At 41.3% G+C, this 23723-nt stretch overlaps 1 protein-coding gene across 15 annotated transcripts in view; it reads right to left on the reverse strand.

The window, feature by feature from the left end:
* The window catches only part of LOC308062789 (uncharacterized protein), a 66401-nt gene extending 42984 nt beyond the window's left edge, over positions 1-23417 (reverse strand). For 11 of the 15 annotated variants that reach the window (XR_013927686.1, XR_013927687.1, XR_013927688.1 and 8 more), the window contains exon 1: positions 988-23417. The gene's annotated coding sequence lies outside the window, so the exon portion shown is untranslated. The remainder of the gene's footprint in view (positions 1-987) is intronic. The other 4 variants (XR_013927682.1, XR_013927683.1, XR_013927684.1 and 1 more) reach the window with 4 other exon arrangements.
* Positions 23418-23723: the final 306 nt, after the last annotated feature.

Consider the following 23723-nt stretch of genomic DNA (forward strand, 5'->3'; position numbering starts at 1 on the left):
CTTTACTCAGCCATCAATATTCACACTTTAAAGGCTTATTTTCGTCAAGTTCCATCAATGACCTTTAGAAATTGGTCCCTTCAAATAATAAAAAAGACCTCAATTACAACAACATCTGCCTCCACCTAGCACTTTATTTGCCTTAGAGAAGGGATGGAATGATGATTAAGTTAATGGATAGGTCATTTTCATTTTTCACATTTACCATGTAAGTGGTTCCATGAATCACCATTTATCTGGAGCCCAATCATGGAAGGCAGTGGCAAAACAGCCATTGACTTCCACAGGCTCTTTTCCTGTTCACTTCAGAACGGAGTGGAGTATTGGCATTAATCAACCTTTACAACCCATACGATAATATATTTCTCTTTTCTTAGGGCCTGAAAATAAACACTACTGTCCTCAGGCTCCTGTTTGTCTAAAATTTCCGTTGGCTACCTCAGTTTTTTTCCATCAGCACTCCATTAGGCAGCATCACAGCCCTACATGGTCACTTGCAAGCAGTAAACTGACAATTGTGCTCCCTTAGCTGGGATAAAACAGAGTGAAATGACAGCAGAAGAGAATAATTTCTCTACCAACTTATGCTTTTTTTAGTAGTCCAATGCAAATATATAACTGAAGTGATATGGCAGTGATGGAGTGAGACATTACAGTGTCCCAGTCTGTGTACCTGTCATGCTGCAGAGCGTTGCACAATCCTGCTTGAAGGGACAGAAAACTGGGGGGGGGGGGTGGGCGGGTAGGGGGGTGGACTGCTGATGCTGACCGTGGCAGTGAACCCCCTAAGTGGCAATGAACCCTCTCCTAAGTGGAGAGGACGTGTAAAATATAGGATGTGAAAAATTAGGAAAGGATACATATGAGACATAGAAAGAGCTGAAAACAGAACAGTTTGGGATTTGGGAAGGAACCCAGCTTCAGTCGGGAGAGAAAGCCATGAAGTCAGAGGGTGAGCCCCAGCCAGCCACCGCTGCAGCAGCTTACCTTTCCCTGGGTCTTCTGAAAAACCAGCCTGCAAACCGACCGCCTTGTTCATCACTCCAGTTTCATCCTTATCTTTGCAGAGTTGCCTCAAAGGGTTCAATTCCCTGACCTTACTCAGCTTTGCTGGTCTGTTTTTGGGCTTGCCCAACATAATGCTGCGAAATTCCCTGTGTATACACAGACATTTATATATGAACACATGCATACAATAAGTATAGATGTATATATATATATACAGGTTGAGTTTGAAAATACAGACTGAATCACCCACCCCCCTACCCCCACCCAAAAAAAAAAAAAAAAAAAAAAAAAAAAAGGGGAACAAAACCTTTTAGCAAATGAAAGTTAAAGACATTAGGTTGTCAGTGAACAAGAAAACAGGTCCCCAGTAGCATGTTACAAAGCAAATAAAGTATCAGGACAGGGGGTAATGGTTTTAAACTGAGAGAGGGCAGATTTAGATTAGATATAAGGAAGAAATTCTTCACTGTGAGGGTGGTGAGACCCTGTCCCAGGCTGCCCAGAGCAGCTGTGAGTGCCCCATCCCTGGCAGTGCTCAGGGCTGGGCTGCAGGGGCTTGGAGCAGCCTGGGCTGGTGGAAGGTGTCCCTGCCCAGGGCAGGGGGTTGGATGGGGGATCTTTCAGGTCCCTTCCAACCCACACCATTCTATGATTCTATGATTACCACTATGATTTATCTTCTATTACATCATGTATTAAAAAATGAGAGAGGAAGCAGAAAAACTTGTTGTAGTGCTGGTGATGACACTGTGAAACTTTAAAAGCCTGAGAGTGCACTGCAACAAATTAAACCAAGTAGGAAGCAAATACGCACAAAGCACAGCTCTCTTTGGAGCAGAAACACATTACGGCAAGAGGCTGTTTGACCGTTCCATTTGTTGACAAAGTTATAAAGATCAAGATCATTAGACTGAGTAAGTAGTCAAGATTTACAAGAATAGGAATAGTAACATGAAAAAATGGAGATGGAGGGTTTTATTTGAACTGACAAATTACATTTATTATTCAAACACTATAACCATCAACTGGCTAACACCAGGAGCCTTGAAAGGTGAGATATAAAAAGAACTTCAACACAAGTCTGCAGAGAACAATATGGTCAGCATAAGGGCAATAAAAAACAGCCCAGAAAGTATTCTGAAAAACTTACGTGACCTATAGAAAGACACAAACTGGGCTGAAAGGCGTGATTTTGGTACAAGCTGCGGCTAGGCTGCAAGGTGTGCAACAGCAGCATTTTACTGCTAGAAAATGCCGAAGGGGAGAAGCTGCCTAGAGCACGTGTGTTTGGTTAGCAGCACAAAATCACTTGTGTCACAAAGCAAAGAGAGAGACGCATAAAATGAAGTGTTTATGATGAACATGCTGCCTGCGCCATGGGACCAACAGCAGTAACATCTTCAACAAAGAAATACAGAAGCTGCAAAATTTAGTTGCATATAGACGCATACTCAGAAAAATGTCCTTTCATCCTTACTTAGAGCTTTGAGTGTAGACACACATGCACACAGCCACACACAGTGTGTGTGTATATACATATTTATATATGCATTTTTTCTAATGGCAGAATTTTGCCCTGTGTCCTCTGGTAGTGTGGAATGCCAAAATAATTCAGTATCATGTTGAAATATATCAGCTGTAAAAAGCAACACATCTGGGGATGTGATAACGGAAGCAATTCTAAGCAAAATTTTATTTCTACAGAGAATCTTTCTGTTTAAGCTGCTTTTCCTTATCCTTCAAGGATATGGCCTATATTCGTCTGAAGATAACATATATCAGTTCTAAGTCACATTTATGAACTTCATTCAAAAGCCAGGACTCCTCTGAGTTATTAAACCATTAAAGGCCTCTGTCACTTTTCACGTCAAGGTTAATAACCAAATGATTAAAACAGTTAAAGTTAGAACTGCAGCAGTAAAAATGCAACATTGTCCCCCATTTTATGAGATTCAAGAACAAACCTAGATGGTTTTAGATGTGAAAACTGTGTTGAACTGTTTGTAATTAAAAGGTAGCTGTTGGAAGAGGAACTTAAAACATTGCTTGTAATGGTATCAAAAGGAAGTTGGTTGATTCTTCTTTCCCATTTATCTTGCATTTCATTTAAATACATTAACAATCCTCCATTACTTTAATTTGCCTGAGTTTCTTTAAACTAGGAGTCTGAATGTGCTTCCAACATCAGAAGTGCCTAATCAAGAACAATGATGCATCCGCACTGTGAAATTAACAGCTGCTCTGGTCCTGACAAACTCTGAAGCCAGGTAGTACAAAGTCTCTGAGAAAAACATACCGTACGCACCATTACTTTGTGACTTCCAGGCTTGCCAGCGCGCAGAACAATCGTCACAGAGGACCATGCCTCAAGGCGACATTAACTCCTGCGCTGGAAGACCCTGCTGGGAAATCCTCGGCATGGTGGGCCGTTTCCCGGGCTAGGGGAGAAGCTTCCAGAATGGAGTGCCCCAGCAGTGTGGGAAGGCGAGAAGAGAGACATTTGAGTTCATTTTGACTTGTGCAGAGCTGCAAATTCACAGTTGGTGTTTCTTTCAGTTACTCATGGCCTCAAGCGCACGTAAGAGCCATGACTTACCATATTTTCGTTTTGTGAGCAGTCTAGAAAAGGATCCCTCAGTTTGGGCTGATGTCCCCCCGGCATTTTCTGTCTCCCTCCATGTTTTGTGGAGGGTAACCACTCAGATATTTGTAACTCAAGTAATGCTAGTTCTGCAATGATCACTACTGCTGCATCCTGATAAATTCTGGATTTCAGCATCCATAAATATTTTCCTTATTGAAACTACACAGAATTATTCCCGTGCTTATATTTGTGTGTGAGCATTTTGCTGTTTAGAAACTTATTTATAAAAAGCTAATCAACAGCTGAAGTTAATATTACATGAAAAAAAATTAATCTAACTCACCTTTTAAGTTACTCTTAACCTCCTGAATTTCTGCAGTTGTATTTGAATCATGCAGACATGGCTTCTTCAAATGTAAGCTATTCTGAGGAAACTTGACAAAAAAAATGAATTCTACAATTATATGTAATTTTTTTTCCCAAGTTATTCTTAATAGGCTGTGGAAACTTGAAATGTGCTGTAGAAACATTTGCTGTAGAAACATTTTCTATAGAAACATTTTCCTGGAGAAGCAGCATGTTGAAATTCATTCAAGAAATCTTGCTGACAACTTCACTCTATTCTATTGCTGTTTCTATTTTGGGACAGTTTGTGAAGGATTTATCTGGTTTGTGAAAAGCTAAAAGATGGTGGTGTACATTGTAAGATGATACAATGAATTTAGCTTTTGCATTACCTTTCAGACTTGTACACTATAGCAATCTTTCAGTTTTATGATTGGATGCGCTGTATCAAACATCACCATACAACACTGCAGGTTTCTGACACCTTTAGTTAGTTCTGTGTTGCTCTTAAACATTGTACTACATCTAGATGCTGAGTTCTACTGTGACACAAAAATCTGTGAACATGTAGGTATGATATAACCAAGTGACCAAAAAACCAGCGGTGTTTGAGACAGGGGCCTTCTCATTTAGGTCACAGGAGTCGATCATAAGAAAACCATTATTTACCTAAAACATACGTAGCTGAACAAAAAGCAGAGCAAAATTCTTATTGTGTATCCAATCAATTGTTCATGTTTAAAGAATGAAAAAAAGTCATGACCTTGAATGAAAACTAGGCTTTGGTGCACACCAAAATAAAATGATATTTAATGTAACCAGTACCTCTAACGTGTCATAGCCAAAAAATGCCCATTTGTTAATAAACTGCATCACTTGTAGTGTGTTTCTGTGTAAGAATAAACTCCCTTAAGGAAGGTTCAGAAAACAGGAAAGAAATAGTAAAGATAAACCCCATTGCTCAAAATCTGACTTCTAATTTCAATTTGAAGTAGATAATGTGCATGTAGACATGGCAGTATTTGTCTGATAATTTGCTAAAAACAACCTACTCAAATTAACTTCCCATTCCATTAGCTTGCTATTGTTGAAGATAGCAGTATAACGTTGTAAAAGTCACTCCCTCGATGTATATTGTTTCTTTATAGTAAAATGCCATGATTTATTATTTTTATTTCCCGTCACCTGTTTCTTTCCTCTGGAGGAATAGCTGATTAGTCTCACTTCAGGCAGCTTCAAGCGGAGAGACAGAAGCAGCTAAAACAAGCTAGGAAAAAACACTACAGGAGCTATTTTGCTCTCTCCATAATTTGAAAGAGCTCTTCAGCCACTGTGCTGTTAAATTCCACCGGGTTCTGCTGGAAGAAAGAGAATGCTGCAGGCGAGGCACTGAGGAATTAACTTGGCTTTTTTTCAGCTGCATCTCTCTCCTTTTTGGAGAATATTTTTAGATTAAATCCTTGTCTAGCCTAAAATAAATCTCATACTTGAGATATATAACAGCAAATCTTATTTACTCTGTGTGGTAGTGAAAAGTCTGTTACTCAGGCACTGTGAGAAAACGGGATTCCACTCATATGGTAAGATGAGGATTGAAAATGATGGTACCAGAGCAAGGGCATCTTGCCTCCTGACATGCCAGTTAACATCTGTGCTGGCAAGCACAGCTCAGGAAGAGGGGATCTTAGGGCAAACTGGCCCTGTAGACCTGTTGATCACAAAACACACATTTCATGGCCACGCACCAAATGCTCCACCTCCCTGTGGCTGGACCATAAAGGCATGTTCCTGGACCACATCCTCCAGGAGAGACCCAGCATGGGTACTGTGAGATGGCAACCACAGTGCAGTAAGGGGAGACAAGCAGGAGGTGTGTTTCAAAAGGGCACTGCTGCCTGGGCTGAACAAAACCACTAATGCGGATGCACTCACTTTGGTTAAGAGGTGCCAAACACCACCACAGCAAATTATTCACTTGGTCAGATGCAATGAGGATACTGTGGCACTGGCAGCAGAAACAGGTCTGCTAATTACTTTCAAGTGAGGTGATAGTTTCATATGACAAAAAAAACCCAAAGAAACCAAACCAACCAAACAAACAAAAACAAAAAAAAACCCACAACCGAAACCTGCAAGGAAAGTGTTGCACAGCTTTGCAAGTTCCCCTGGTGAGACTGGTGGAGAATCAGCTGATGCTCATGTGGTGTACTGGGAAAGGTGGCATGGGCTGCAGGCCAGTTTGGGACGAGCCCAGCGTGGAAATACAACATCCCCAACCTGCACCTACCTGAGCCTTGAACTGACTGCCAGAAAGAAGAGATAGAGATCCACATGCCACGACTTCTAGTAGCATCCGAGCACCTAACTGCTCCTCCATAATATGCACTGATACCCGGTTCAACCTTGCTTTTATGTGAGGCTGTGGAAGAGAAAATGATCTAAGATATTTCAATTTCTTCAACAAAGCCCACTCAGGGAAAGAAATGATAGCTAAAGAAAACAAACCCAACTCTTCTTCCCAAAACCTTAAAATAAGGCAACTGTAGGGATAAAATCTTCATGTTATCTATTATAATTCACAATAATTACATTTATTATTGGCTTATTTTAATCATCTTTAGACACACTAGAATAATATTTTGCTTTCAAATTCAACAGAACATAGAGTTTTAGATTACTTATATTTATGAAAGGAATTATACAATGTGATGTGCCAGCAGGAGACAGGATATGCCAACCCAGGAGATCTTTTCCCACTTCTATTTCTCTTTCAGTGTTCCTGTGTTCCTACTTAGGAGGCTGCTATAATAAAAGTGGTACTCATAATATGCAATATATTTTTCCAGATTACTTTAATAGTGCCAAAAAGATAACCAATGAATAATCATAATAAAATATATGTAAAGGGGATCACAAATCTCACTGATGCAGAACAGGAAGAATTTATTTTCAAAGTGTTGCTAATGACTTTATGCCTGCCCCTTTGAAAATTGCTTTGAGCTTATACTATCCCTTGGAAATCCAATTCATAAATTCACAAGCAGCATGAAATTCCAGTAGGAAATAAAACACTTTTATTCAAATGTATTACAGCATGTTAATGCTGTTTCTTAGAACATAAACTGAAGTAAACAGTGAACTGAAACACAAACAAGGAGTGACCTTACTATACGGTTTTGAAAACTTTCTGGGTTAAAAGCCAAAGCTCAGCACACAGACAATTCACAGATTATGAAAAAATGGATCCAGATGATATTCTGCAGCTAATGCAATCTAAGAGAAAGAGGCGCTCCTGTGAGCAGAGCATCCCTTCCCTGCATCAATACAGGGAGCTGCTGCTTTGGTGAGCTGCAGGGATAGGCACGATGCTTCCCAACCCGCTGCCAGAAAAAGCAATATGCAAAGAGCAGGTGCTACAGACTGGTGCTTTGGCAACAGCACTGTGTCATTCAGCAGCTGCTGATAAGTGATAATTTTTCATGGGAGCTATCTCAGAAGCATTTCTCCAAGTGGCTGGTTCTCGTGACTGCCTCTGCTCTCATTTTGCTCTGAGTGCTCCTCTTAAGCACACTCAGCTGATCTGCTCTGCCTGGAGGGTATCAGAAAGTTGCTGCATTTCTATATATTGCTACTAAACACATACTGGTTTGTAACAGGACTCTCAAAATAACTGGTAGCCTACTTGTATCATGTTTTCCATGGCTCTGCTGAATACTTTTTGCTCAGCACAGATGCAGAAGGCTTCTCATACTGCCCAGTATTGCCAGCACACGTTGGGCTGCCTCATGTCAAGAGCTGCTCACTCCCTTTTTTTTTTTTTTTTTTTTTTTTTTTTTTTTTTTTTTTTAAAGGGATACCAACCGACATTCTAAAAGAAAAATAAGGGGAAGCAATAGAGTTATCTGAGATTGAAAAAAACAGGTAGCTCAGAACTCCCTTAGTAACTGATGGGTGTGATGGGCCCTGAGAGTGCCCAGGGCCTGAAGCTCCTGTCCTGCACCCCACAAGGTGTGAGACCACTTGGGGACTCTGCTGAGCACTCGTGTGAAACCACTGGTGACATGATAACAGAGTGAAATGGCACCTCTTTGGGAGGGGGGCAGGGAATCCTTAATTGCAAACCAGAGTAATTACCTTTGAAAAAAGAAAAGATTAATTAACTGCAGCTCCTGTAGGTCCTGGGGAACGGGAGGTTGTCAAGCCCCGTCCAGTTCTTCAGACAAGAAGTGAAAGATCAGCCACCTGGAACGGCACCACCAGGGAAGGCTCAGGAGCAGCGGACGTGTTTTTTGTGGGAAACTGCACATCTCTCTCATCTGCAATTCTTTCAAAATATTAAACAGTAAATGAAAGTGACCTCTGCTGAACACCAAGACTTATGCAAACTTTTTCAATAACCAAGAAATTCACCCCTACATAGCTCACAATTTAGTATTTTTTTAGTAATTGTTTTAAGTGCCTGTAAAAGAAGAAAAGGCAAGTTCATCAAGTAGGATGACTGAATTACTGGAAAGACAAAAAGACTGAAAGACTAAAAGAAAGGTGGAAATCTCAAGAATTTGCTGATTTGGGATCAATGCTAAAAAATATGCATTTATCCATAAATGCTGTCTTAATAGCTCTATAGCTGTATGATACATATCTATTATCAGTGTGTTGATTAATATGAAAGATTATTAAAGCTGCTTATGTTTCTAAACATTTTCACAGGTGAAAAAAAATCTTGCTGAATTATAAACTTTCCTCTTGCAGTTTAATGATCTAAGTGTTACAGAGTAAGTGGTGAACTCCAGTTTGTGTCAGGGACTGTACCCGTCTCCTGGGCTGAGATCTCGAGCGCTCACTCAGCGCAAGGCATCTGCAGCGACTCAGAACATCCTTCTCTTCAGTCCCTGCTCTGTTACCTGAGGCCAACAGGCTACAGCCCGTCCCTGTACTTCTCTTCCCTCTGGGGTAACCTGCAGCCAAACAGCCTCTATAAAATACTATTCATTTTAACAAAAGCATTGTAGAGAATATCTGCTTCAAAAAACAATACAGAGCTAAATCTTCCTTCAGACACCACTCCTGGGAACCGGGAAAGGTCAGTTCCTTCAGGCTTTTCCACAAGTGTCCACCAGCTGGGGATGCAAAGCTCCCAGCCCTGGACTTCTAAACTTTCCTTTTGAGTTCCAGGGTTCAGACTGGGTAAAAACCTGATTGTCACTCAAGAGACAAAAGCAGCAAAATCTTCAACATAAACTGCATGAGCCCTTGCCTGCCGAGAAAAAGCCTAGATGTTCCTATTCCAGTTTGATGGCAATGGACCAGTTTTTGTATTTTCCAGTTTACTCTTGCTTAAACCTAGGAAATCAGTGATCATGATGAATAGCAAACACTGTGATACATTTGAGAAATGGCCTCTCTTAATAACTATGTGGTACTTTGGTATTCTTGCACTGTAGCCTCTGAAGAGTTCAGTGCATTATTAAATATCAATTCCAGTTCTGTCATTTCAGGCTTAATGCAGCTGAAGCTGCCTCTGTGTTCAAAAAACAGGTCCCGAGATAATCACTTGAATATACCATTGCTTAAAATTAGACATCTAAATTCACTTTAAACATCCAAATAAAGTCAGATGAGTTCTTAAAAATGCTAAGAACCTGCAACATTCATAGACATCAGTGAGACTGGATGACACCCAGCATATTTAGCAATAAGGAGCTTTTTTTAAAACCAAAATGTACAAGCTTACTTCCTAATCATCAGGTACCCACACTTGGAATGTCTTCTACAGAGAACTCTGTATTTCATACCCAGAAATGTTTTCATTTCCTGGAATAGCTGTGTTTATTACTTTAATAAACTGAATTAGGAAATATGATTATTAGTTTCCTAACTAGGCGGAATTAAGTTTCATTAAAAAATAAAATCTAGGATTCCAGTTTATACTTGACAAAAAGACATTTAAAATGTTATAAAAGCCATATTCCTTTTTCTTTTAATATATAGATAAAGAAAATCCTTCCTGCATTAAACCTAGAGCTATTCTTAACACTTCAAATGGACTAAAATATAATAAATAAAACTTTTAATTAAAATATCTAGTATATAATATTTCTACACTTATTATGTGTATGATTTTTTTCTTCTGTTTGCTGTAGATCACAGAATAAAAACTGTAAAATGTCTTTATTAAACTAGCAGGGTGATGCTCCAAAGCTATTACCTTGCCTCTCCGGTAGAAAGGGAAGTTCCTGGGCTCAGCTGCTGTGGTCTGCAGACGGTGCTGCTGCCAGCGGTCACCATCTCTTCTCCAGGAGCAGGTGGGTAACACAAACACAGGCTGCAGCATCACAGCAAAACAACATCAATACAAAAAAATAGCATCATACCAAGAAATGATGTCTTTCCTAGATAAAATTAGCATGTCTCACACACAACCAATTTAATGACCATGTTAGAGGCATGTCGCAGTTACAAAAGGAAACACCAGGTAGTAGCATTTTGGGGGCTTATTACTTTCACGTCTAACACTCAGACAGTTAGGTCATGACTTTTTCAAAGCAGGTATCAAGTCAGTTGTACATCCAGAGATAATGCTGCCGTGGCTCCTGCTGAGGCATTATGGTACCTCACCGTCTGGCTGGTCCTTAATGGGCATCAGCTGACACCAAATCTGCAGCAGCACAATCTGCAGCGCAGTGAGTGAGCGATGCAAACGGGTACAACGTTAAAACTGGAGGCTTCAAGGCAGTCTGCCTGCTGTGAAAGAGGGTCAAAATACAGCAGTGAGAAAAACGTGCAAACTTTTGTTCTCTTGTGTACCTGACTTTGCTATAAGGCTGTGGCCTCCCCATGCCCACGTCCCTGAAGAGGCTGCTTGGGAAACCCACCCGAGAGTCCACTGATGTCCACCTTGCTGGGGCTCGAGCCTGTGGCATGGATGACCCACACACGCCTGCTCCTGCAGACAACAGGCCAGGCGAAAGTGCAGGGTTGAGTGCAGTACCAGGTCCTGAGCAGGAGTAAACCAGCTCAACACAAGTCCGACAGCACGCTGCCCTTCACTGGCATCCCCTCGCCTTACCTGTTGGTCTTCAATACAGCAGAGCTAACGCAGTAACACAGGGGAGTTTGTTGGGAATCTCACAGAACAAGAGAGTTACACCATTAACTAGACCCCCTGCCCCATGACAGAATTTTGTTCAAACTGAACTTGGAAAGGCAAAAGCAATAGTTACTGTGATGTGAGCGTCTCTCAGCGCTTTGGTTGTCACATGCCTCACAGACCAATTCCAGCTGCATTTATTAACGAAGAACCACTGAAGCACGAGCTAATTCTTTTATCTACACTTTTGTCCCAGGAAATTGGTGTTTAATTGCCTGAATGAAAAAAAAAATTGTGGGTGGACATCGTAGCAAAGATAAACCCAACAATTCTCATCACAGAAACGGTTAAAAGCCCTGTTTATTTCCACACAGGAGCCAGCATAATATATTTTAAAAAGTCACAGAGCTGCTTTGACCTGTGGGTGGGTTATTGTGTACCAATTTCCACTTGCGAAGTTTTCAAATGATAGATTATCTCCAACAAAAATGGTTGTGGAGCTAAGCTGAAAAGGTTCAGTTACTTCTAAATACAATGGTAGATTCAGTACATGTACATTTTATGCCATGAAAATTACTGTACGTATGTTAGAAGGAAGTTGTGTAAACTTTTTTTTCCCAGATTCATAATGAAGTCACTGCACTTTCCACTTAATTTGAACGTTGCAGGGCTATAGTATGGGAAAAGAGAGAAAGCATTAAATACAGTTTCTATGACAGTAGTTAATAAAAGAAGAAATATTGAAAAAGCTTTAGGAGAGGTTTAATAAGTAACTAAATGACCAAACCCAAACAAAGTACTTACCACAGGGAAGTCAAACTGTGCCAAAGCCCTGTTTGCAAATGTTGAAGGCTTAATGACACAGCCATTTAATTCTTCCCTCAGACTTTTCTCTTTTAAACTCTATTGAAGTGTACAGACAATGCAGCTTAAGATAAAGCCACCTTCATCAAGCCAGGCAAGTCAACTCACTGAAATCGGTGAAAGGATTTCAGGCATTATGCAGTTTCAGACATTAGGATTTTAAAATTGTATCTTTTATTTTAGAACAGATCTTAAGACCTTCCAGGACCCCAATCCAGCCCAAAGCACATTCTTCCCTCTGGTAGTTTATCAATAGTTAAAATGGTAATTAATTTATCCAAAGCTCTTAATCTGTCAGAGAAGCATAGCTTCAGAAATCACAGTGTCATAAAAAGCAAGAGTATGTGCAGGTTTTCCTGAGCCTTTGAGCCTCTCAGAGAGAGGTAGCACTTATGCAGGCAGCAGCTCAGTCCATGTTCACAGGTCATGTGTGGTTCACAGGTCATGTATGGCATAAGCAGAAATGCAGTAGAGTAAATCCCAAGGAAATAAGAACACATTCAAGAACAAAATGCTTTTTTGAGGTTTGCTCCATGTGGGACCATCATAGGTTCATCATGCACTCGGCTGAGGGGTTGTTTCTTCCTTCTGCAAGGGAGGGAGGACAGACTTGTGCACCACTCCTTGCCTGCTGTTAGAGGAAGGCATTTTTGCCTTTTCGGTGTTGTTACCACTGCGGCTGTGCCTTTTCAGGCTTCATCCTTGAAAGGATAATAACAGAAGTGATGAATAATGCTGAGGAGCTGAAGACACTGTCTTCACAGACACTGAAGACCTTCTATTTACAATCTCAGGTTTTAGTTTCACATCCAGTCTTCACAGACAGAGCAGGACATTCAATGCCACCAGGCAAGGATGGAACAGTAAAATAAGAACTAAAACTAAAATAAACCAAAACTGCACTATTGCCTAGAGCCTCAAACCACTATTTATCTTCATGAAGAAAATAATTCAATGGAGCATGCAATATCGTCCATTCTTACGCTCTTTTAAGAACAACTCAAGCTCTGTTAGGAACAATTCAAGCTATAATCTCCCCATATACTCACTGGCCCAACGCAGACATTCCCATACAGAAGTTATCTCCTCACCTATTTTATGCCAAAATCCTGCTGAAATTAAAGGGAATTTGACAAAAAAAATATTACAACCTATCACATAATCATCTTCATGTTACAGCACGTCAGACCAACATGACAATAAATGGCTGAGTGGAAAGAAACAGCAGTTTAACCTGATATCAATATGTAACACTTAGCACCACAACGCAGCTTTACTAACTCCCGCAATGGTAATTGATTAACGGTAACGTATTTAAACCCATGTAAATAGATGCGTTAGGTGATTACAAAAGAATCACTGTCTTGTCTATTTGCATGAAGAGCACAGGAATGATTTCCCAGCTCGCTGAGTTAGTAAATGAAAGAATTAAAAAAAAAAAAAAAGAAAGTTAAAATAAAAGAAAAAAAATCAAGCTGCATGTGGTGGAAGCCAGTTAGTAGAAACAGACCTGTGCCACAGAGGTAGAGATTTCCCTGTCAGTATGAAGGTATGGCCAAAGTCCAGGCAACAGGAGGCAAAACCCAGAGGTTTTTTGTGTGCGGTATATTAGCAGGGATGTACATGAACAGAAGAACAGATTATTTATCTTTTCAATATTTGTCCCCAGCACTGTGTGCCTCTCAGCCTTTCAAGCAGTAGGTGTTCATCGAGCTGATGCTTTGTGCCTTAATTCATACAAAGGGCAGAAACAGTCAGACAGGCAGGTGAGCGGAGGGGCCGTGTTGCCCACCCAGGACCAGGCTGCTGGTCTCGGCAAGGGGGATGGCCAAGCCCCGCTGGGTTTGGAGGGGAGCAGTGAAGGGGCTGCACAGCAAGGGGGGCTCTTCCCACAGAGCAGAGCTGCAGCCTGTGGCCGGGGGCTCTGGGGACCTGCTGGAGATGAGCAATGCCTACTGGTGTTCTTAAGCCATGAAGCCAACAGCCCAGTAACGAACTGAGAGATAACCCAGTGAGGAGAGGTCATGAAAATGAGAACAAGTAGCTTATGTTTGCTTTGACACAAAGAGGAGTTGATGGCGGAGCACTGCCGGGGGATGAAGTACTCAGGTTAGAGAACCAAATATTCCTTACTGAATTATTTCGAATGTACAAGAGTGGAGCACAATGGGATTTGTCAAGGCCAGGGAAGAGGATGGTGTGTCCTTTCCACTGTCCCAAGCAGAACTCCCTCTGAAAATCTAAAATCTTCCTTGTTTTTTGTTTTTTGTTTTTTTCCCCCCACTGAAACAGAACCTGCTGCATCGATCAGGAGTTACCAAGAGCTTCTGTTTACACAGAAACCCCAAGGCAGGGCGCGCACAGAGCTAGGATAAATGGGCAGTTATAATAAATATTTTGATTACAGCTAATTTGTCAGCTGCAGCATACAAATAGAAGACTAATTAAATGGGCCAAGATGCAGCTCACATAAGCAAAGTCAAGATACCAGGTGTTAGAAAACAAACTGAGAAAGAATTGCCAGGTTTTGTATTTTCCATGACTTAAAGAGGCAAAACTGCTGATGATCTGATACGTTTCACAAAACTTGCTGTGAACAGCATGGCACAGAGGTTCAGGCAAACGTGCTGTAATCAGGTGGTGTAGAATGTAAAAATAATTAGTCAAGGTTTATGGAGCCTACCAGCTAAACACAGGAAACTGTGAAATTATCAAAGACACTGTACACAAGTATAATGACATGAAAGTGTCATATGGCATATCCAGAGAGCAGAGCTACAGGCCTTCGTAGCACAACTAATATATCTTCATTGCCAGTTAAGTCTCGTGATTAGTCGTTGTAAGTACAGCAAAGCATGGATAAAGTAGTTTACTTGCACTCTATCAGCCATTTCCTTATTTGTCTCATGAACTATTTTCTCCACTTCTGCTTTTAACCCATTTTGAAAGAAAGACCTCTTGAAAGCCATCTATGGGACTCACATGCTTTTTTCCCTTCAAACAAGTGGGCTCTGAACACCAGAATTAGCTTTGAAAACATCCATCTTTATCTTTCCTGTCTCTTGCCATTAAAAATATTCTTTCCACATCACCAGTAATTTTCATCAGCCAGGATCAGAGAATCCTGCACGCTGGGGAGGAAGCACAGAAAGTCACCTAAACACCAGTCACCACCCGGTCCTGGCAAGGCAGTTGTATTACCGTACAGGTAATGCAGTGAGTCATGGAGTGCAAAATATGCACTTGCAGAAAGCTTTAGAGCAAACAGCCATCCCGGGGGAAGGTGAAGACTAATTAAAACTAGTGCTACAAAAAGATGTTACTGTTCTAACATGTGTTAGCATGAGCTAGTGCACGAGAGAGCAATAAGAGAAATGTCAAAGGAAGTCAGCAATCGTAGAAGAGCCTGAGCTAAGGGATGCTAAGACAAGTGTCTGGGGAAGCAGGGCAGAAGCTGCTCTAGCAAATAGAGTTCTCTAAAAACTTAAAGGATGGGGGAAAGAATGTGCAGATGAGTCTTTGCCATGGTGATAAGATATGATCAGTGCTCAGAAGCAGATGCTCATATGTGAATGGATGACGCTAACAAATGAGACCATTTGATTTGCATGTAATTATTGTCCAGGACATGGACTCACCTGCGTGTATCCGAAGTCCAAAGTCACACTTCTCCAAGATGGCTGGAACTGTGCTGGAATAGAAAAGAGGAGACTTAAGATTTCCTGTTCCTCGCCCAAGGCTCCATCTGCAGATCACTCCCCAGTGTTGCTGGTCAGCTATACAACTCACACTGTGCCCACCTTCATGGTAGATATTTCGTTGGAAAGCCCTACTGGGCCTGCTTGCAGGTGTGCAAGGCCAGGCTTGTCTCCTTGCTTCTGCCCCTTCTGGCTCTGAGATCGCCAAGGCAGACACCTGCCTGGAAGACATAAATTCTCTAGCAAATACACCTTGACAGCTGAAAGACTGAATTCATTCCCAGTTCACATCCATTACGATACAAAGCATAGCTGGACCTTTCATGAGAGAGAGTTTTAGGTCGTAAAATCATCTGGGTTCCAACCAGTGTGCTGCAAACTGAAGCCGAGTGAGCGCCGAACCCTTCCCATAAAGGCACAAAGAAATGCGAGTCCACCTTCCCCTCCTGTCTTCAGCCTCCTGGGAAAAGAAAACAAATAAATAAATACCCAAGTGCCTGAAACTGGGAAACATGCAGTGCCAGTGCCTCTGAAAGCAGTCTGATAAATCTTTTCCCATCTGGTTGGTCTTCAGCTAATTAACTGACATAGTAGAAAATGAGCACCAGCTAACTGTAGCACTCTGTTCTCCCTTTCCCTGGCAGGAACGAAATGGATTCCAGATGATCAGTAGTTGAACATTTTCAAGTAAGCCCAATTCAATGCCATCAGTCCTGGGCCAGCCTCCCAGCAACTTGCACACATCCTCATCTTGGCTTATGAATCCAAAGATCATCACTGGAAGGAAAACTTGCTAACTATGCTGAAACAGCAGACAGATGTGTGTAGTCTCCAATTCATGGTATGTTGGAGACCGTGCCACTTGCAAATAATAGGAAACCAGCTGAGCCACAGGCATGCCTTTTCTCTGAAGCCAAGGACAGCCTCCAAGCTAGCCCATGCAACCTAAAGGTGTAAAGGCCATCTGCAGATGCAGAAAGTAGAATTAGAAGTAGCAAAAGCATGTGTGCCACCACTGAGGAAAACCTGTAAAAGCGTAAAAGCCTCCTTGCATTACTTTACAGTCGTTTTCATGTATGCAACTCTGCACAACACACGATGGGCTTTATTTTGTTCTCAGTTCCAACTGTGTAAAGCAGGGTTAAACCCACTGAGGTCATTAGATGGGCTGCAATGAAACCGAGGTGTATAAGGCTCACATCTACTGGAGGTTTTCTTTATTTTTCTGCAATATGTAATTTAAAAAATTCTTCTGGCATATCTTGTTTTGTGGTCTTTAGTGGATGCTAAAAAAAATACACATATTTCCAGTGCCAAACTATGATAATTTCATGGATATTTTTTTTTCTCCTTTCATCTTAAATTATTAAATTCTAGCAAAATGAGAATAAAAGCTGTATTAACTAAGGGGAGTTCTATATGTCTGAGTTTTAATTCTGTGCTTATCAAGTTTGGAAATAAGAAAGCGTAAATAAAATATCTCCATGGGATGCCAATTCACTTCTCTTTCTTTAATACATGAAATACAGTTGTGGAATACAGATCATCTTCTAGATAGAAACGTCATTTAATATTTATTACTACACCATGCTGCTCTGCAGATGTAAGGAGGGTATCCCCACACTTCTTGATCTGTGATCTTTTAGGGTCCTGATCTCAGAATGTACACCACTAAACGGTGGTAGAGCAATATTTATTTTACCCCGACAAGCAAAGTTCAATTTAAACTACATAAGTTTGGATGTTTCCCAGTCTCAGGCTTTTAGAAGCACAAACATAAAGTTCATCTTTCTTCATTGTAACACAAGCAAACAGCTCTGGGAAACCACTTTAAGGAGTTTCTTCCACTATGGAAATGGGAGCCTTATCAAATTAGAAGAAATCCTGTGATCCTGCAAGGCCAGATTCATGCAGGAATTGCCCCTGAAACAGGCTGGGAAGCAGAAACTGCTGCACAAAGGGCTGCATTAATCAGGCTATAAAGAGCTTTCCAATAGCTTCCAGGAGAAAATAAATTTCTTGTTGTGATAAAAAAGCAAACTATAGTTTTAAGAAAAATGTAAATGTGCTCCATTCTTAATAAACACTGATATTTTTGATGGATTGTATGCATGCTGAGTGATTTTGGTAGGTGGGTGACGTCCTGTATTCTTCATGAATGTTTACTTGTCCTGGCTTAATGGGTTCAGCTCTGCTGTATCTATGCATATAAATGCACCCATACATATATGAGTCATAGCACATTAACATAACTTAATACAGTGTGACATACCTATATGATAAGACTGATAATAGGTAGTGATTTTTAACTACCGGTCACCTCTATCCTCACTTTGTACACTTCAAAAAATGACAGTTTAGAAGAGGCAAAAGCTAATTTGCTGGCAGTAGTCACCCTGGAGTTACCCTGTGCTCTGAATCTCTAATGCGTTTCGAGTTATGGTAATAAACTTAATACCATTAAGGGCCTACTCCATCTCCTTGATTGATATGACACAAACCCTAAGCATGTCAAAGGAAGAAACACTGTTGATTTCAGCAGCTTTTCAAAAGAGTGATTTAGAAAACAGTGGGACTCTCATGCACTGAACGCTTTTGAAGATCCAGCCCATCTGAACAGGAGGCAGAACTGTCTTAAATACTTGTGCCTTTACACTCCCCTTCAGGTGGTAACAGGTCTTCCTTCCAGCATGAGAAACAGATGTGAATAGGAGGATATTTTTTAAAAAAACAAATAAATAAAAACCCCGCAGTCACCCCAAAGCTTGACTGTCTCTCTAGCAAAGGTCTGTGCTTCAATAGCCACTCTGGTTTCCGGTTCAATAGCCACTTTGGTTTCCAGTTCAATAGCCACTTTGCCTGCCTTCCTATTTAAAAACTGAATAAAATGCACCGACAATTACAACAAGATTCCAGGTGTGGGCCAGTATTATAAAACGCCTTCACTTCCTCATTCCTACTGATGCCGGGCAGAAACACATACTACACTTTCACTCATACACATGCTTTACTACCATGTAAGAATTTGTGGCATTTAGCCCTTTAATTTCTTTTGGTTTGAAGAACTGAGCATACACATCTGCTCTGGGGCTGGGCAGCCTTGCAGACCCCCGTGGGGCAGCATGACCAGCAGATACAGCCCACCACCAGGCCAGTGGGCTTCCTTGGACACCTCAGGACTGCTCCATAGTGCCCCAGCGCTGTGCACGGGTGCACCCTCCTCTGCACAGACCCCTTGAACCAAGGCCAGGCTGGACAGGGCTTGGAACAACCTGGTCTAGTGGAAGGTGTCCCTGCCCATGGCAGGGGGGTGGAACTAGATGGCGTTTAAGGTCCCTTCCAACCCAAACCCTTGTATGATTCTATGAATTTGTTTGTCTTCCAACACAATGGGCCATTTAAATCAGGAAAATGACCACCTTTCTCAAATCTCTTGCATGATACTGACTTTGGTCTTTTGGGTATGTTAGCAACCACTCTTTGAAACCGAAATAATAGTTAGAATTAATTCCAATTAAACCAACACTTATAAACTGTGTGCTGTTGGCACAGCAAATCTTGGAGCAGTAGTTGTCACAGGACTGATCTTATTGTGGGTGGTTACGTGAACTGTAAACCAGGTGTCAGTGCTGTTATTTCAGCCTCTAATTGCAGTGTCATTAAGCATAACGGTATGTTAAAAGAAAAAGTGCATTTTTATGACAAAAAGGTTAAAATGGTCTCATTGTGAATTTCTCTCTCTGCACCCCAAAGTGTTTCTTCCTTAACATCAAAAAGTAATTTATATGCTTGACTGCTCATTTACAGACTGAGGGAATTGAAGCAATCCTTTACCTCCTTCCCATGCAAAAAAAGCAAACAAAACCTTTCCCTCATTATTACATATTGGCAAGGCAGGCACCAATTATACTATGAAAAATATATCAACACCCTCCCCCCAAGACAAGGCAGCCTTACATTGCCCGGTGACAGAAACAACGAGCTACCAGCCAGCACACTACAGGCTATTTCTGTCTTATGCATGAACCGAGCACCCAGGATCCCACCACATTCCATTTATTTGGTTGTTAAATTCTCATCAAGTTCCATGTGCTTTTGTTGGAAGCATCAAGAAAGCAAGGTTTGAAACCTGCAAGCAGATGGAGTAACTAGGACCAAACCAAAATGTCCTAACCTGTTGAAGTAGAGGTTAATTCAGCTACTGTCTCCAACCGGTATTAACCCTGAGCCAGCCTACAAAGGGTCCTGTTGACACTCAGGCAGCTTTGGTTGCTAAAATAGACTTTCCAGAACATTATATATATATATATATACCTAAAACAAAGAAATTTCCAAGGCAGACCTGGTAACTAAAGCATTAGGTCCTGCACAACAGATAATATAGGAGGTGAATACTGGAGGTTAAGATACTACAGTAAACTTGAATTTTATGAAGAAGCACCATGGGAATTTTATAGTCAACACTGGGAAAAGATTTTTTCTAACAAAGCACTGGAAACTTCAAAGTGTTTTCTGTTTTCAGAGGCATACACACCCTTTGGTTACCTGTACTGAAAACCAATTCCTGCTTCTGTTCCCCTTACCAGAGTAACACACATCCAAATACTTTTTTACTGCTTTAACACAAATCATTTAATATTAGTAATGCTGTGGAGCACTGATACTGTAGCCGGTGAGGTGCAAACCCTGAACAAGAAACGCAGAATGCTAAGCAGAAAAGGCAGCAGATGGATTCAAACAGAGAGAGGCAGGGTGGGCAGTGGGGGAAATCCTCTGCTCCCCTAGTAACTTTTGTAATTAAGAGTGTGGTGCGTGTCCCTGAGCCTGCTGGTGCTTCTGCCCATGCAGTACCTGGAGCTACCTGCACTGTTCCAGCTGCAGTGGGGCCTCACACATATAGGAACAGTTTATTTTCTCTCTACAGTGAGATTCCTCTGTGAGCAGGAATTTACAGCAGTCTTTATAAGCAGGATTTCATGTTTTAGATCACTTTCCTGCTGACTTACAGGCTTATGTTTTCCTCTGTAGTATCACTTTTTGTAGTCCTTGTCCAGCTATTATCCCCACTTTTTATGCTCAAATTCAGCATAAAAGGAGTTCTGTGGCAAGGCCATGTGCTGAACTCCTTCAAACTTCCATTTTCCCGTGGAATGTTTTTTCACAGGTGTTACTTGCTCCTAAACAGATTAGGATCAGTCGAAAAAGCTCAACATCCTTTAGGATATCTAGAGTTCATACTGTTATATAATTAACTCTCCTTACCACCTGCATTTGTCTAATTCCAGCAAAAACAACTTTCTTGCCAGCGACCTCACTTTTGGAAGAGCAAAGAACACAGTGACTCAGCCTGGGGGTAGGTGAGAGCAGTCACTCCAGCACAAAATTGCTATGCTTTGTGTTGAGGATATTTATTAGTAATTGGATTGTCTCTGAAATTACCACAACAGTGGATAATCTACCCCCTAGAAAAAACCTGGATATTGTTGGCTTGCTCCTTTATAGCAAATGGAAAGAAGGTAATTATTATACATGCCAAATGCATCGGCCCTAACGCGTGCATGTTCAAAGCACTCTGTATGTCATTTATTTTTTCTTACAGTTGTCTGGAGGAGCATCCTTTAGAGAGAAAGTCTGCAGAGGAGATATGAAACAAGTCTTTCTTATCTCACTTGCCCTAAAAATTCTCAACTGGTTTTAATTAAACTAAGCAGAGGGTGGCAATCCAGGCAACATTTAGAGTACTAGGAAAAAAGACTTTGTTCAAGAGGTACAAGAGGTGATCAGCACCCTGCTTTGCATCAGCACAGCCCATACACAAGCTGAGCACCATGTCTCCAGTTTGGTGGTGGATGGAATAAGCTGCAAGGATTGAATTTGGCCCTGAACGAATGTGGAATATTATTCCACATTTCAGAGTGCATTGAGAAAGACAACTCTTTGTGCTCATATCTTCTCTTTTTATGCTTATCTTTTGGCAGAGGTGCTACAGAATATGTGGCACAGCTGAGGAGATTTTCTGCAAGGACATTTTAAGCTCCCAGGTATGAAAGTTGCTAAAAGTCTACTATTATTATTGCCCTTCAGGAAAAACATCTGCGAAAACTCTGATTGCATTCACTTTAAGGCTTGCTGTTATATTTATAAACAGAACTGCTGGTGATTTGGGTTTCTCAGAAGCCAAGTTTCTGTTTATCTGTAGGAAAAAAAACAAAAAAACACAATACAGAAGACCAAGTACATTTCAGAGGGATGTCTTAAACAGTACAACTAGAAAAAAGTTTCCCATCTGCTACAATTCCATTAAATGCTAAAATGTGGAATTTTCAAGCTTGTGATTTGGGTGGTAAAGGTTTAAGCAGTTCTGTTCACATTTACAGTTCGCATCCATCCAGGCATATGGGGATTGCTTATAAATGCCTGAAAAATGCCTAAATTTGTACACACATACAAGTTCATTTTTATTACTAAATCATATTGACACATAACCCTCTACTTGTATGTCACAGACTTCTGAGTACACAAACATCATCTGATAGGGAAGTATGCCATTATTAAACAGAAATTAATTTTAAAAGATTATATCATAAAAATAGCTGCTATGTAACTCTCACTGATATAAATCACAGTATTTTCAGCTTATGCCTGCCTGTATAATAATTGTAAATTAATATTTTTTCCAGAATTAGCTCAGTATAAAAAATGGAAAAAAAAAATAAAGAAATATGTTCCCTTTTGGTTCCAGTCACATAATGGAATATTCTGGAATGGTCAGCTGGTCTTTTCATTAATGGATGCACTGTGTTTTAAGCTTACACCTACTTCTTACATCTTCACCCAGCTTGTGTGTAGTACAAACATGTGACAGATGCACTCAACCCCTTAACCAAACTAGCAATAGTTTGGTACAGGCTCCAAAGGAGGTAAAGGCCTGAGCCATGGCCAGGCCAAGAACTCACAAACCCACAAAGGAACAGAGTGACCCAGTGCGCATTGAAGCATATGAACTTGGAACACTGACCATGCGATTAACACATGAATAGCGGGTGGTTTTTCCAAGACTCATTTATCAAGGAACAAAGCAAGCTGTGGGTACAAGGAGTCTCATGCATACCTTTCCATTGTATGCAATTTGACTATAAGCCAACCGCTTTATTCCATAAATATGACAGCCCAAGTGAGCCTTCTCTGAGCTCTCCCTGCTCGGCAGCGTGGCTGCATGGCAGCGATCTCCCCTTGAGCTGGGACGCTCCTCAAGGTTGCTCCTCGAGGCAGAGAGACCTTTCTACTAACGACAGATATTTGGATGAGTCCAAATCGAATTCTCTCTAAATTGCAACTGGACTGCACACCAGTGACTCTCCCCTTGACCTGGGACGCCTCCCTCTCTCAGGTTTGAGACTCCTCACCTGAGACTAAGGGCTCCTTCCTTACCCAAGATAGAGAGACCCTTTATTCACTACAGATCCTTGGTAAGTGGCTGATATCATGCTAAATTAATACTGATGAAATCCATCTAGTTAATTTCTTTAGACATAAACCGTTGTCCAAGTCTGAGACTAAGACTGGACCCAGCCGCACCTAAGCTCCACCAGGAGTTTAGAAAGCAAGGGGGTCCCTTCTGAACCTCGTGACTCAATGGGAGGTTTTCCTTACCTTTTGCATTTCTTCCATTAGACATAAACCGTTGTCCAAGTCTGAGACTAAGACTGGACCCAGCCGCACCTAAGCTCCACCAGGAGTTTAGAAAGCAAGGGGGTCCCCTCTGAACCTCGTGACTCAACGGGAGAGCTTTTTCCTTACCCTTTGCATTTCTTCCATTAGACATGAACCGTTGTCCAAGTCTGAGACTAAGACTGGACCCAGCCGCACCTAAGCTCCACCAGGAGTTTAGAAAGCAAGGGGGTCCCCTCTGAACCTTGTGACTCAACGGGATTTTTTCCTTACCCTTTGCATTTCTTCCATTAGACATGAACCGTTGTCCAAGTCTGAGACTAAGACTGGACCCAGCCGCACCTAAGCTCCACCAGGAGTTTAGAAAGCAAGGGGGTCCCCTCTGAACCTCATGACTCAACGGGAGGGTCTCCCTGACCCTTTTGCTTCTCTGGTCTCTGCGTAAACCATTCTAGCTTGATTC

Source organism: Falco punctatus (genome assembly GCF_963210335.1).
Source record: "Falco punctatus genome assembly, chromosome: 4".
Classification (NCBI taxonomy): Eukaryota; Metazoa; Chordata; class Aves; order Falconiformes; family Falconidae; genus Falco; species Falco punctatus.